The 12346-nt window shown below is 43.2% G+C and overlaps 1 non-coding gene across 1 annotated transcript; it reads left to right on the forward strand.

Annotated features, from left to right (window-relative positions):
* The first annotated feature begins 4286 nt into the window (after positions 1-4286).
* Positions 4287-7850, forward strand: LOC103655488 (uncharacterized). The gene is made up of 3 exons (XR_004850171.1): positions 4287-6825; positions 6905-7549; positions 7638-7850. It is a non-coding gene; the product is annotated as an uncharacterized protein (transcript).
* The last annotated feature ends 4496 nt before the right edge of the window (positions 7851-12346 follow it).

Below are 12346 nucleotides of genomic sequence, written 5' to 3' on the forward strand. Positions count from 1 at the left end.
AATAATTCTTTGCCTTTTCGCTTTGGCTATCTTCGTTTTTTCCGGCTCCGCCACCTTTTGAAAAAGCTTCGTCAGTCGAGGCCCTAATGGACTTAGCTTCGTGGGCATGGGTTCAGTCATTACCTTTAGAATTTCCTCCATGTCGCTAGTAGAAGGTGGTGTGGGGGTCCCCTTTTCTTCGGATAGTTTTCGCTTTGGAGTTGATATTTTTCTCTTGACAATTTTCTTCTTTTTTGGTGGTTGTTCTTCATCCTTGTTTAAAGCTTCGGCCGCTCTTTTTCTTCTCTGGCCCTCAGCACCCTTGTTCAGCTGCGCATAATCAGGATATTTGAAACCCAGTGCATCAAGCACTCGGTTCAGCCTTCGCTTCGGACGGGTGCCGAAGGCTGCTGTCATCAGTTGATCTTCTTTTTTCGAATAATTTCCAAGAATTTCATTACACATCACCTCAACTGTATCCAGCCACTCTTGGCAGGGCTTCTTAAAATATTTCTTGAATTTGAAGTGGTAAGGAAGCCGGACAAGATCCCCTTCCTTCTTCTCCCCCTTTAACTTTGGCATTTCCCATTTTTTCAGAGTAGGGAAGACTTTGAATGCTAAGAATTCTTGAACCAGATCCCTGGTACCAATATGCTCTGCAATGATTCTGAATTCATCCATTGCCCGTTGAGTTTGACCCTCTGGTGTCATGTTGCAGTGGGGTCGGGTTTCTCCGAAAGTTAGCTCGAGTGGACTTTGCACAAGCTTCTCCTTGTCCTCATCAACCTTGACATAGAACCATTCTGATTTCCAGCCTGCCGGCCATTTGCTTCGGTAGCTGATTACAGGAAACTTTGCGGTTTTCCGGTAGGCAAAATTGTAGCAACCGAAGTTTTCATGAAGCCCATCTTTTCTGGCCTTTGTTTGATAATGCAATTCATGAACTCGACAGAAACTGTCAGCAAAAGGCTCCACTGCTTGGCTTCGGAGGGCCCAAATATAAACGCTAAGCCTAACGATAGCGTTAGGAGTTAACTGGTGAAGGTAGATGCCAAACCTCTTCAATATCTCCGCAACAATCTCGTGAACAGGGAATCTTAGCCCAGCCTTTAAAAAGCTTTTGAAGATGACAACCTCGTCCTTCTCTGGCTTCGGGGTGGTCTCTTCTCCCCCGAAGCGAAGTAGCTTCTTCTGATCTTCACTGAAAAAACCTGCTTTCACCATCTTGGCGAGATCAACCTTTGAAACAGTCGATTTTCCGAAGTCTAGGTGGCTGGGTTTGCTGGGCATGGCAATACGGTAGTCATCTTCGGAGTCGGTTTCTTCAATGTTCCCTTCTCCTTCGGCAGCTGTCGGGTTTGCTTCGGCAGCAGGCATTTCTTCCGCAGTCACCAGTCCGGAGCGCTGCATCGCTTCGGAGATGGGCACAGTCTCCGAAGCTTCAGTTTCGTCCCCCTCACGCTCAACCCTAGCTGTAGAGCGAACTCTGGCCATTTAATTATGAACTTGTGAAACTTTGATACTTTTTTCTCCGAAGCAGGCTTCAAGATAGAGCTTCGTTCAAATCTGACAAACAAAGCTTCGGTGATGGTTAAAAATTTTGGCAGCAAAACAGTGCAAATAGCAGTAAATGCTGTGGTAACTTCACACCTACTCGTCTGTTTATATAGTACTGCAGGTAAGAAGGCGAAGCGGCAGGGTTTTTACACCAGGCGGGCAGTAACTTGTACTCGCTGCGCAGTGGACCGCAAAGACCAAACAGTGACTCTGCAAGGTGGGACCGACACGATCTCAGGAAATGGATCGTTTCTCGGCAACGAGCTCAGGGAAGGTGTTTTTTGGACCTTCGGCTTCCCGAAGCTTGAGAGGATTTTTTCACGGTTCAAGCTCGTTACGAAAAACGATCTAGCGCCGCGAAAGGGGCTACTGTTGGGTCCATGCTTCGTTGCGCCGAAGGTCTTGCGTGAAGAAGCAGCTTCGGCTGAAATCGTCCCCAGGAAATGGCCGAAGGTTCCTTTTTATAGAGCTTCGGCGTTGCAAACCGACATAAAGATAGAATGACCTTTTTATCCATAGAGGTCTAAGATAATGTTGTAAACTTTTGTAAAGGGCATAATTGTAATTCGTCACAGGCTGCGTCCTGTGTCTATAAATAGATGAACAGTACCCCCGTACTGGACACACGCTGACTTGGCATTTGCTTTTGCGTCACGCTTGTACTTTTTACCTTCTCTCAGGACCAAAGGTACATTTGTAATTTGAAATCATTTCTATTTTTCCATGTTAATAAAATAGAAATGATTCTATGATGATGCTTATATTATATTTCATGCTTTATATGAGTCCTTCGTCATTACTTGTTATGTTTACGAAGGTATGTCTCTTATGACCTTCGTCCGAAACTCATTATTTCCCGAAGGGACATAATGCTTCGAAGGACGAAGGACTTTAACACTTAACACTTTTTATGTTGCCTTGTTCTTAACTCTTAGCATTTGAGAACAAGTCCCCAACATGCAGTCAGGGGTGCCATAAGCATGATGACCACGGGGCGGCGAGCAGTGAGGGTGCTGAGTCCCAACAGGGGTGGGGGAACCATCCTCCTGGTGACGGCGCTTCGCGCGCTCAGCACATAGTTCCGTGATCTCTGCACGAGCCTTGCTCAGCTTGTCCAGGGCGTGTTCCAGCTTCGTGTTGAGCACGATGACCAGATTGAAAATGCTGCTCAACCTGGGATTGCCCTCACCAACGGGTGATACAATCACACCTCTGGTACTGTCAGTCGAACATCAGGGGTTGTACTTCAGGTCGAGACCATCAGCCACCCCACTGAACAACAAACATTACTGCGAAAGTGCATGCCATGCAGCATCCTGCATGGCAGCCTCGGTAGTGTCCCGCTCAGTGATAGAATAATGCTCTGAGTAGGCCTCTGCACCCCGAAGATCATCGTCCGAACGACGCCCTAGGCAGGTAGCCTCCCATTGGTCCGGGTATAACCCACAACTGTGCTGGTAGACTACACAGCGGTACTCAATTGACCAAGTGTGTCGGTCGAAGGACCGACACAGTAAGGTGTCGAGAGAGTCGTGGAAATGGCAGCCGCGAGCGGCGTCACGAGTGATGGGTCGGGCGACCCATCCTTTCGGCTCCTGCTACTCCGGAGGCTCCGTGTTGTGGCTCGAATGCCACCTCGTCGTCTCCGTCGGGGTCTCCTCTAGTAGTTGGGGTGCCCTGTGGTGGTGCAGGGGGCACCTCTAGCTGGGGCACAGAGGAGGGATGCCCCCTAGACTCCACCTCTTGCTGAGGCGAGGGGGAAGAGTCCTGCTGCTCCCTCTCCTGACGTCGGCGCTCTGCCCTTCGCGCAAGCGTTGGTGCAGTCTCTCCAGGTCGCTCGACTGTCCAGACACCGTGCGGCGTACACTACTACATATATGACTATTTAAGACACACCATTAAAGACTCATATAAGTACATTTTATAGAAGTGTCTTATATCATACGATGTTGAGTAAGATAAGACAATTGTTTGGAAATCCGTCTTAACTGAAAAAGTCTTTTGAGACAGTTATGTCGTAAAAATGTCTTATATTGATTTAAGACATGTTTTTATTATAAACTGTCTCAAATAAGGATAGTATTTGAGTCATTCCTACTTTAACAACTGTCTTAGATGGCAATGAATATTGGAGACACTTCTATGTATGAAACCATCTCAAATAAGAATACTATTAGAGTCGTCTAGACTATAAGAACCGTCATAAATGTTAGTGAGTATACTAGACACTTATAAATATGGAACCGTCTTCACATGATAGTGTGACAAGACGTATATGAAAAATGTAGCAAATAGTGAAATCACCTTGAGTTGATGATATATACAAATCGCTATCATTTTGTTTCCATCCCGCGACGCCTTCTCACCATACACACCCAATGCCTCCCTCGGGAACGACCGCCGCCGCCCAATAATCATGGACTCCGAACCCCAAAAATCGCCGCCGCCGGAGGCCGTCTCACACCCAATGCATCTTTAAAATCCTAGTTGCTGAAATTGTATTTATCTGTGTATATTTGTATAGAAAAGAGAGAAGGGAAAATTTGAATTTTCTTACCTCTATGGCTTAGTTTGGCAGCCTGATTCCTCGCTGGGTTACCGGCGTTTTCCCTGTGCCGGCGGCCCATGTGGGAAGATTCCACGGGGCATATTTTTGGCCTCTTTGGAAGACATCTCCGTAGGGATATCGGCCCAACCCCAAGCCAAGCTTCCACGGGGATATTGGCCTGGCCTCTAGACGTCGGGCGGCTATCCCTCCCGAGCACGCCACCGCCTCTGCTCGCAACTATCCTGAGAACACTGCCGCTGCTGTCACCTCGGATCTACCAACTCCGCCTCCACAGGTGAGCCACCTCCGCTCGCATCTTGTAGATTGAATCAGACACGAGTAGTTTCTTGTAGATCGAATTCGGACTTTGATCCGTGTAGCCCACCGGCAAAACGTCAAGGGCGTGCGCCGGCTCGGCGTTGCGGCGGCTGTACCCCTCGATGTGTGCTCTCTGCGACGTGAACCTCTGTTCCTCCACACCTGTACCCCTTCCCCATGGTTGGGCCACACGCTGGACTAGGAGCATGCCCCTACGCCACCTTCCAACAAGGGGATGGGTTAAATTCTATATCTCTTCCTCATGTCTTGAGCACAAGGGGCTAGGTTAAATTATGGTGAAAATCAAGTAGGAGTTAGGATTTGGAGCTGTTTTTTAATTTCTGAAGGAAGAACATATGTTCTCCAAAGTGTTTCTGAATCCTTCTGTCTTTAAATATTAAAATTGTTATCTCTTCAAATTTCAAGTAGGAGTTGAAATTACTCGGCTGTATGTATATATGTTGAGGCCTCAGTGCTGCTAGAATATACCTGGTAGGGGTTTTGGACCAAGGGTTGAATCCTAGATGAATTAGGGTTACTGTTAGTCGTCATGACAGATTTTTTGTTGAAAAATGTTTAACAGGTGAACTAAACTTAGACTCTAATTAATGTCTTTATTAATCTGAATAATAGCCAAGATCACATTTTTCCTCGTCATGCTAGACTAGACCTACCTACAACAGCTATACCAGTTGTAGTTGTCAGCTCATGGAAGCACAATAGCTAAAACCAGATACTAACACAAGTTTTCCTCATCTTGAACTGCAATAGTTTTCTGTATCTTGAACTGCAATTGTCAGCTCATGGAAGCACAATAGCTAAAACCAGATCCTAACACAAGTTTTCCTCATCTTGAACTGCAATAGTTTTCTGTATCAAGTTTTTTTATCTGTTAAATGTTAGTATATCACAATGTGATCAAAACAATAAAATTCTTCATATCCTTTAGTTCGTATTGTACTGATCACTATTTAGAGCAAGTTCTGAAAATGTCAAATTATATTGCTTCCAGCTGTTTTCGGTCTCTTGTTCAATTAGGTACTATTAGTCATGTATCTTGCCTTCGAAACTGTATCCTCAGCTTATGTTCTGTATATTCTCTATTTCTTTCTTTCAAGAAAAATGTGTAATGAAAAGTAGTATTATGTTTTAAAATATAATGGCTTTCAGTGACATGTATATTCGTTACTTGTTTTTGAGTTTTGACACACTAGAATCTCTCTAATGTTGTGTATTGATTATTTCTCTTGATATATTGATTACACCTACTGCTACCACCAGACACCTACCAACTGTTTTGGAGCTTGCTGGTAAGGATCATTGCGAAACTTGCTACAAAGTACCAACTGTTTGCATACTCAAGATTAGTGGTGAGTAGTCATTGTCCATGCATATATATATTTAATTAATCAATCGATTGTTGCCATTACTACAGGTTATAGCTTTACTGTGACTTGTTCTTCTTGTGTCTAGGACGAAATCTCGTGTGTTTGTATATGTGGCAGTTTGGCTCCCATGTTTGTATGAAAGACTGCTGCACTCTGTCATGTGCCGCTGACTTTTATTAGTTTTAATTATCATGGCTAGATGCACTTATATTCATACGACAATTATCATGTCAATTTTTTCTATCATATCAGTCGTCAAGGATTTATTTTTCTTTCAATCTCTACTAGTGTCTGTTTCAAAAATATTATCAGTAAGTCGCATGATTTTTATTACAGCACACTAAAAGCATTAATATTACTAGGTTGATGCCCTTGTTATCAATATAGTTGTTGATTGATCTGTTAGATTTTCTAAATATTTCCTATTTTTCTTTGATTTTTTATGATTTTTTGAAGTATTTTGTCTCAAGAGGGGTTTTTAGCCCCTTGGTTGCCAAACAGTGGCAGGGAAATACAATGGGGGTTATGATTACTTGAATTCTGTCATTTGTTTTAGTAATTATGTGATCTGCAATTAATCTAGCACAAGCACATTCAAATTGACCAATTTCTACTAGTGCTATTACTTTATCCCGAATGGATGGCTTCCTTCCGAAAAGACTAGTTTCACTAGTTTGGCCTAATAGGTATTGATCTATGGTATCTAGACTACATATTGTACTATATGGTATTGAGCTATGGTATCTTTGGTCATTGATTAATTATATGCCCACCACTATTGTATTGCTCTTGTTACACTGTAGTGTATGCTTTGTCACTTGAATGAGATTTGGTTTTATGAAAGACACTTCTGCTTGAGGTAAAATAGGTTTTCCAATCTGTGATAGAATATTAAGTGTTTCATGAGCCACCCAGCTGCCTAAGATTTGTTTTCTTTCCCTGTGGTTATTTTTGTCTTTGCTCACAGTGCATTTTGAGAAGGATAAGGCTTTGGCTCGCAGATTCCAGCCAGTATTGGTGAATGAGCCTAGCCAGGTAGCTCAAATTTCTCTTCCAAAAGCCACTTTGCAGGGTTGGTGTCAGTTTTCTCATTAATTTTTACATACTCCTACAGGAGGACGCTGTCAAGATATTACTTGGTCTGCGTGAGAAATATGAGACTTACCATAAATGCAAATACACTTTAGAAGGGATCAATGCAGCAGTTTACTTGTCAGCAAGATACATCCCTGACAGGTATCTTCCTGATAAGGCTATTGATCTGATAGATGAAGCAGGCAGTAGAGCTCAGATGGAATCATTTAAAAGGAAGAAGGAAGAACAATGCTCCATTCTCTCCAAGTCACCAGACGAATATTGGCAAGAGATTAGAGCTGTTCAGAGTACACATGAAGTGGTAATGCAATGTTCATGGTAGAGCAGTTGCAACTTGCAAATGTTTCATATACTAGTGGATGTTTATAATTCACTGTACATCACATTTCAGGCGCTGGCTAACAGGTTGAAGTATTCTCTTGATGAGAATGACAAAGAGGATGGTGTTAATATTGAAGTCATAGGGGACAACAAGATTGCTTCGCCATCGATGCCTCCAACTTTAGTCGATGAGTAGGTTCCCTCGTGTCACGTCATACAGACGAAGGCTGGCAGCACCGTGACTGAAGGACCAGTAGTGGTCAATTCTGCACCTATAGCAGACGCTAGCACTGGGTCATCTCCTGTCACTACTAGGCCCAGACCTCAGTCACCATACCCTAATGTCAGTGTAAACTTGAAACTTCTTAGCCATCTGCATAAAAACACCGTTTGCATCAGGTTATGCTCATCATTCTTTGATCTGTATGCAGTATCCAGATTTCAAGCCACCATCCTCGCCTTCGCCGTCAGCACCTTAATTTGGCAAGAGTACAAGAAACCGGGTCTAGAGGATATTAAAGAAGTTGAGTTGTTCATATGGAGCTGGCATCTCACCAGAGGTGTATGTTGTATTATGAGCGTGACAGTGTGGCTAAGTCACTGTGGCAAGTTTTCTGCAGCAGTAAATATATGAGGATGCCAAGGTTAGCTCAATTCTCTTACACATCATCTCTCATTATTCTAGTTGAGCATGATCTTGGTAGCTGTGTGAGGTTGCTGTTTTTCATTAGTAGATCTGTGTACCTTATCCTTGCTATACTGTCCATATATGTTGTGTGCATGAAAGTCTTGCATTGAAAATGTCATGTGCTACAATCGTTAGGACTATTAATAGACGTTGCTCTGTCTATCTATTCATTTACATTGCTGGAAATTCCCATGCCCTTTCATAGTACGCCTATGAAATGCTCACTGCTTTTCTATTGGTTTGTGTGCAGTTCAAGCTCTGCAAGGTGAGGTCTGTTCAGTTTGGCCAGAAAGGCATCCCGTACCTAAACACCTACGACGGCTGCACCATCTGCTACCCCAACCCTCTCATCAAGGCTAACGACACCATCAAGATCGATCTAGAGACCAACAAGATCATGGACTTCATCAAGTTGGATTTGTCATTTCATGGACTTCATCAAGTTATATACTTAGTTAGGCTCAATATTAGCACAAACAGTTGATGAGCAAGTTTAAATTTAAAGTACACTTATGTATGAGTTATTTGACAATGCTTATTTATGAGATATTGATTGTTATTTATCTATATTATATTAATTATAGTGTTATTAAATATATGTGTATGTATTTTTCTCTTTTAAATTATTATAATGTGGTAATTGAAGAATATACTACCAAGTAAGTCATTTTAAATCTTAATAAGACATTTCTCAAAATGTCTAATATCAGTCTCCTAAATAAGACGGTTGTTAAAACGTCCAATATCAGTCTCCTAAATAAGATGGTTTTTCTGTTGTGAGTGTCTATTATTATAGGATATTCTAGTCAGTTTGATAAATACTTTCTGACTTATAATGTTCATATTTTTGACAATTCTTTAGAAGAAGTGTCTTAAACAAAACCTAATGTAAGACGGTTTATTGGACAAAATGACTTAACAAATTCCTTTTTTAGACAGTTATAAATTAAAAATGTCTTATTTAATATCTTTTAAGACGGTTTATAACCATCTTAAAAATGGAACATCTTTTGCGACTCCATCAAATTTGGACACTTCGTAAGCGTCTTAATAACTAAAAATTAACCATCTCATATAACACGATTTGTAGTAGTGGTAGTGGATGCTCTGCAAGGCGAGAGGGCAGGAAAGGGATCACCGACTTACGTGTAGTGCATCTAAGACTGACCATCTACAAAAGATGTCGTAAGCATAAGAAAAAGAATAGAACTATATGACCAGCAGGTAAACCATAAGCAGAATAAGATAAAAAAATTTGTAAGGTAAGTATGTATGTAGTAGTATAACATAGAATTGATCGAGATGACCAACTTTTGATTTAACACCAAATGTCAAGGTGAGAATAAGGGTCTATAGTCCTTAAAGCGACCATTCGAGGCTAGGTTAGCGGTCCTATAGTCAGCAAGGCTTTGATACCACTTATGTCACACTCGGGTTTGGAAGGTAAATTGAATGCAAACCATGTATGTGCCAGGATCAGATATTCACGTACACATCGATTACATAATTGGACATCATCACACATTGCTCAAAATAATAGCGGAAATAGTATTTATTACATCACAATGTCCAAAACATCCACAGAGTCATTAACTTAAGTCATAATCAAAGTGCCAAACGAAACGCAGTACGATAAGGCCTTCATAGGCAACTGACTGGGGGTTTGCCACTAATCTATTTTAGAACTCGTCGAAGTCCTGAAACTCCTAAAAGTCCTCCATGTTGCCTTCATCTTCTCCTGAGCACTGGTTTCAATGGGGACAACATGGTGTTTGGTGTTATAAGCAAGGGTGAGTACACATCAATGTACTCAGCAAATGTCTCGTTTGGCTAAAGTGGACTAGATGTATGTGGAGTTAAGCTTAAACCAGTTGCTTTTAGTTGGTTAGATATTTATTTCTAGTAGAAAGCCAAGTTTTAGCAATAATCTCAAGTTATTAAGCCAGATAGTACTCCCTCCAAGAGGAAATACCAAATACCATAAATATAATCATCATCATAAAGTTATCTAGAGTAACTCTAATCAAAGGAGCTCCCAAGGTTGCTCATAACCGTGAGCACGGCTAATATACTAGTTTCTGACACTCTATAGAGGTTGCACACTTTACCCATGAGCCATGATTCCCTTTCTGCTCGAGGAGCGCTACTCCCCATTGACAACTACCTAGGTGGTCTGGTAGAGTATCACTATGTAGCCTTTACAAAGATTCCCCAGAGGTAGGGTGACTAACAAAAGAAACATGAAAGAACCACGACACCTAGCCTCGGCAGAGCAAGTACTGTGCTCGGACCCCATTAACGACAAAGCGAAGCTGACTACACCTCAAGTTCCTCTAATTAATCAGCTAAGGGTGTCCCATACCACCCTCATGGTTGTACTGTTTTCCTGGGTGGTCATCCAACGAACAGGTCCTTACGGATAGGTACTCAGGAAAAAGCCTGAGTCCCCTAAAGTATCACAAGTTCATTATCATATCAAGAATAACATCATTGTATCATAAATATTCTCATCATGTTCATTGATTAAATTAAAGCAGTAGCATAATACTAATCATAGTAACCAATTCCCAAAGGATAACCAAGGACAGGAAAAACAGAACACTAGTCAATCCTTATGTTGATCGTGGTATGCGGGACAATTAATTATAAAGTAAGTAGGACATAATGGGTCAAAGGACACTTGCCTTCACTAGGTTGCTGCTCAGGGAAGTCTCCTGTAACACACTCGGCAACCACGGACTGCTCGTTCTCTACGCAAAGCAATCATTCATACAACACAAATGGGAATAACAAAAGAGCAGTACACCAAACATATGCAACAGAGTGAACACAAGTTCAATAGAAAGGTACAGACACACAGGTGAACTCTAGGTTCTGGGGTAGATCACTATGCTTAAGGGTCTATTGCTCCCTAACTAAACCTATCTCAGTAGATTACTTACCTAACAAGGTCTATCTTAGTAAATTACTTACTTAGATAAAGTTATTCTAGGGATGGTACCATACATTAAATGGGGTTAGGTCTACAAAGTTAAGCACTTGAATATTTATTAGGATTTTACCTTTTATTTTAATTCTAATAAAGGTTCTATAACCTTATACTAACCTAGAGGCTAACCACAAAATTGAAACGTGGAAACAGTGGGTGAACATAATTTAAACACATAGAAAATAACATAATGAACATTTTGCAATTTGAACCATCCAATTTGGAGTTCATATGCTAAAGTTATGAATTTTGGAAGTTTTAGAATTGAAAAACCCGAATTTAGACACATTTCTATGGTTAAAGTAAAGTACAGGGGTATCTCTACAAGAATTAGGGGCTCGAGTATAAGAAAAATGGACAGTGGGTTCTATTCTTGGGAAAGCGAGAGGTTCTTTAACAAAAATGCCAAACAAAGGGGTATCGGGTCGTCTCTGCCATCAGATCTCAGATCAATGCACGAGAAAAGATCCCGGGGGCGCGGCCGCACGCACGCGACTGATAAATGGGCCAAGGCGGTCAGCGGCCTAGGATTAGCAGGCAGGGCTGACTGGCCGGGCCCAATGACAGGGGGACAGGGCACGGGGCAGTCTGGGGCCATCAGATCCCGGGCGGACGATTGGGATCATGTGCGGTTTAATTAAAATGGGACCGTCCGATCCGAGATGGGTGTAAGGGATTAGATAGCCCATCCCAGTTGGCTTTCCCCGGTCGCCAATGGCGGTGCCGCCCGTGTCTGCGGCGGGATCTCATCAGGTATGAGGGCGCGGGCATGCTAGGGTCCCAGGGCGACGGGAATAGCTCAGGGACGTCAGGGGCGGGTGAGGCGAGCACGAGCGTGGGCACAGCACCGACGCAGGGGCACCAGAGGCAGCTCGGCGGTGACGCTACCTCACTCCGGTGAGGAATCGCGTGCAAGAGAGAGCGAGGAAGGGGGAAATTAGGGGGCGGGGAGGTTGGTTACCTCGAGAGAAGACTCCAAGACCCTTGAACGGCGACAGGGGCACGGCGAGGGCTTGGGTTGACGGTGGCGCGCTGCGGATGCGTGGAGGAGGACCAGTGAGCATGGGCAGAGAGAACCAGAGGGGGAGAGGGTAAATTGAGGCATCTCTCAAGTTGCGGACACCGAGGAGGAACTCACCGAGGCAATGGGAACGACGAGGCCTCAATGGTCGCAGCAGAACAGGCGCGCGAACACGGTGGACGGCGACGGTCATACGAGCTCGGAGAAAGTGATAGCGCACGAGCGAGGGCGGGCTGGGCGTGGTCTGTGAGTGGAAGAAATGGCCGAGCAGACGAGATGGGTTTGAGTAGGGGTTGGGCACGTGGGTGGTGGCCGAGAAGCGCGTGACATGGGCACGTCCATGGCAGGGCGTGCGGGCTGGTGGTTAGAGGAGGGAGGCTGTTATACAAACATAAATTAACAAAATACCAAAAATAAAAATATACAAACCTTCAAGCTATTA

The sequence above is a fragment of the Zea mays genome, chromosome 6, assembly GCF_902167145.1.
Source record: "Zea mays cultivar B73 chromosome 6, Zm-B73-REFERENCE-NAM-5.0, whole genome shotgun sequence".
NCBI lineage: Eukaryota > Viridiplantae > Streptophyta > Magnoliopsida > Poales > Poaceae > Zea > Zea mays.